The following is a 4,291-nucleotide window of genomic DNA, read 5'->3' on the forward strand; positions in this document are numbered from 1 at the left end:
ATTTGTATTTTATCTCTGTTGAAGGAATGCAAATACCGTTATACTCACTTCTCAGATGACTTTTCAAACCAGTGATATTTGAATGGCTAGAAATTTAAAAAAAAAATGTTTTTGTTAAACCTCTGGTGGTGCGCACTCTTCTTGTTTATTTGCATTTAGGCTCCTGTGATAATATTCTGGTAAGATCTGAGATAGGATTTTCATTTCCAAGAACTAGACTAATTTGTGAAACTGGAGATGGAATACTCAGTGTGACTTCTCAGGTGATAAGATAGCACTCAGTGAAATAGCAAGGAGCATTTAACAGCTTTACAGAAAGGATCCTTTTTCTGAGAGCGTTCAACCCCGATAGAACCAGGAAGTTTAGAAATTGTGTAGAAAGTCGTGCCTTCCCGAGATCTGGTCACTGTCTAGGTCAAGAGTTAGACATGGTTTAGACAAGGTTCACATGCTGATGCTTTGTCATCCGTAGGTGGAGAAGCTGATACGAATTTGAGCATCTGATATGCAGCTGGTACACAGTCCACTTGTTCTTAACCTTGTTAAGTACTGCATTTTTAAAAACCATCTTTTTCAGCCTGCATGGTACTCCTCTGGCAACACTTTTTATGGGGCTTCAGACCTGTGCCCAACAACTAATTTTGTTCTTGTTTCTGTAGCATTTTCTATGATTTCTGCCAAGATATTGGTATATGTGAAGAACTGTGCATTTGTTGAACTCTAGGGTTATTTCAATTTTGTAGGCTTTAGTCAATAATCATCAATTACCTAGCCACAGCGTGAGAAGTGATATTCACTGGTAGAAGAACAGTACTTTACAAGTGCATCCAAAGCTGAAAAGATGGTATACAGAAATACTATACTCTTGGGAAGTTTAATAATGTCGATTTTGGAGTTCCTTCACATGCTTGCATAGAAGATGGATTACTCTATGGAACAGGTTCAATTCTCAGTCTTACCCAGGTAAATCCAGAGTGATTCTCCTGAGCACAGCTGACTCCACAGTCTGCCTCTGTGTTAATTTGGCTGCAGCGATGGAGTTGTTATGCATACTAGACTGTGGCTTTTCATTGCAATTGGACCATATCAGTGGTATCTGGACCTACATGAAGAGACTGAATTTGGCAACTTGATTTGTGTCCATCCCTCTCACTTTCATTTAGAAAACCATTTGAAAAAAGCATATCATGTCAGTTCCTCTCAGTTTTGATAGTGATGGTTAACCTCCTAAACAGCTTTCCTTTATTGAGAATTTCTCAGTTAGAATGTAATTCATGTTTAGTAATTATGAAATGTGTATTTCATGAACTGCCTTGCCGACTGAGGAAGCTTCAGTTATTTTTTCTTTCAAAACAGATACATGCCCTTACCTCCCCAGCTAGACAAAACCAGTGATGAATAGTCACTCTTATCATCTTGCTGAAATATCAAAGTTGTCTCCCCTCATGGCAGAGAATACCAAACCGTCCAACGGGAAAGCAGGCCGTGTGAATAGCCTTGCTGAATTCCTAATTGTTTGCTCTGGCAGTTCCCAGTGAAGCAGCTGGTTGTCTTTGGAAAGCTATGCTTGTTGTTTTGGGTTTGCACATCATGTGTCTTTAATTTTCAGCACTAGCCACAGGATAAGTATCACAAATATCTGCTTGAAGGCCTTTTGCCCTTGGGAACCCAATATATACTTGGCAGCCTCTCTGACAGTGGGACTGAGGGGAGAATCAAAGTTGACTCATTGCCTTATATCCCCTCAGGGAGAAGAAAGAATAAAAAGGGCAATTGCTGCTTCCTTCAGTTGCCTGAAGCAAGTCTTTCCTGTTTTGTAGAGAATAACCTAATGCCATTTTCTAAAACAATCTGCCCTCTATATGAACAAATTATTCCATCCAGTACCATACAGCTAATTCTGGGGCTTGACTTCCTTGTATCCCAGTGTGGTCCCAGGTGGAGTTCAGAAATCCATAACCCCACTTACAACCAGAAACGGACATTCACATCTTCCATTCAACACTCACCTCCAACAGAATCTACTGTCATGTTCTTCAGCTCAACGTACAGTAAACTCTAATGAAAATGAGTTTGTAGAGTGCTGTGTACGCTCTCAGGTGGAGAGAGCGTGGAGTGTGCTTTATTTATTGTGCCCAAGCTGTTAACTTATTCTGATCTCCTATTGCACGATTAGGACCGACATAAATGAGCATCACCCTATGACTTTCAGTGAAGGTATGTTCATTACTCTGCCTGTGGGTATAACTTACCAAATATTCCCCACTTTATATGCCACACTGAAGTGAAACAGTCATTAGTGTGTTGGTAACATCATAATACAAAGGGGAAGCCCGAGCCCCAATGTATGCATTAGCTAAAGATTAAGCAGGATGCCAGATGAGGTTTGATTCATTTTAGAAATGTTGCTAGGCAGAGCTCCAAGCTCACACCAAGTGATGCCAAGATATTTGCTCATGTCTCCATCACCCCTTATCTCAAGTGGTGCAACTGCCAGAAATAATTTTCCTTAATAGAAAAACTTCACGCATTTTGCACATTGCTCTTTCCTCTGTAAATCTCATTAGTTTATGATTTCTGTTTGAAAATAGAATTCAACTCTTGTATTTTAGATCTGAAAAGCATCTTCCTTTAAGACAGCATTTCCATTTTTCTAGGAAACCCATTCTTTTTATTTTATAATCAGCTCAACTCAGCACAAGAATCTTATATAAGAAGGTGGCAACTATCAACTGAGAAAGTCCAGTGTTTTCTTTCTAAGATATCAAGTTTTTCTGTTAGTCCTGAAATTCAGTGCTTTGCTAGGGAGTATGCTTTTGAGTTGATGAGGTATTTGTTATACTACTCAAATACAAAAGTGAATTTTACCTGGGGAAGAAGCTCTCAAAGATGAATGAATGTATTAGCTTAGCATGAATCTGAAATTTGTCTTGCAAAACACTGTGCAGGCTTTCAGTGATACAGAGCCCATTGGAATCAGCTGTTGTCTAGCAGCTGAAAGTAATAGGCCTCAAAATGGTTCTAATTATTCCTGATTTGAAAGGTAAGTTGGTATGACTTTTTAGATGCTTCATTTTAAAAATGCTTGTATATTATATAATTGTATTAATGTATGTATTTAATCACTCTGTCCAATACAGAGAATATGGCCTTGTGTAAGCAAGATCCCCTCTTTAGAGTTGCAGGAGTCTATGCCTGGACCTAGTTGTACAATTATGTCAATTTTTGCTTTGTGACAAGTTACTTAAGTTATAAATGCTTTAGGTTTCATTAGTGTATGATTCCATTAGCGTCTTTTATGTCTACTTCCAGTAATTTATTGGCATGCAAGGATCAAAGCTCCTAAATCAGTGTTGTGTATTTTATACAGAAGAGCCAGACGGAGGTGTCACACAAGGTAAAGTCCATTTATTTCTCCTTCCTTTTAGCTCTGCTTCGCACTGTGGTATGGAAACTGTCTTGCACAGTATCATGCAGACATAGGAAGGAACTCTGTACTTGAGCAAGGACTGGAGCAAGAAAAACAAAACAAGTGCGATGCTAAGAGAAAAGCCACAGCAGAAAAGACTTTAGGAGGATCTATAAAAAGTTTAAATTGGTAAAACGTGTATGTGGGTGGGTTAGAAAGAGAATAAAGCGTAACTAACTTACTGAAGCCTCAGCAGGACTCAACATTGTTCAGTGTGCATTGCAGTTTGCTTTAAAGAAATGTCAAGAATACCCACATCCTTAGAAAGGGGACTTTTTTGTAGTTTAGCATTAATTTTAATAAATGCATGAAGGCTGCCCTTTCCTGGACCTTGCGTCATTCTGCTGCAGGGTACTGAGTGTATTACAGGAATGTATGAAGGCAAAAATCCCACCTTCTGCAAACTAGTCAGAGCTGGACTGTGCTTGTTAGGCACAGCTGAAAGCTAGGGGGGAGCTTTGCCATCCCGCACTAAAAAGGGTGCTGGGGCACATCCTCTTCTCCAAACTGGGCTGGGAGCCAGGTCCCTGCCTCTCTGCCTCGGTGGAGATAGCCCTCTGAGGTGCTCTGTAGGGGACTCTGCCTGCGCAGGGACTAATACCTGGAGAAGCATGGATGGATGAGAGGGGTCAGCTTTGCCCTCTCTCCCTTTGAAGTAGGGGGAGCAGAGAAAAGAGTGCCAATCACAGAAAAGCATTCTTGCAGCTACTGGAACAGCATTTCTAATTGCCCTATAATGTGGGCAGTTTAGGTCGGATGCCCCTGTGCCATGAGTGACCCAGACACTGCCCTCTTCTCCCCCTTCCACCCCCTGCTTGCCCT

Source organism: Pygoscelis adeliae, unplaced genomic scaffold (genome assembly GCF_000699105.1).
Source record: "Pygoscelis adeliae isolate BGI_AS28 unplaced genomic scaffold, ASM69910v1 Scaffold96, whole genome shotgun sequence".
Lineage (NCBI taxonomy): Eukaryota > Metazoa > Chordata > Aves > Sphenisciformes > Spheniscidae > Pygoscelis > Pygoscelis adeliae.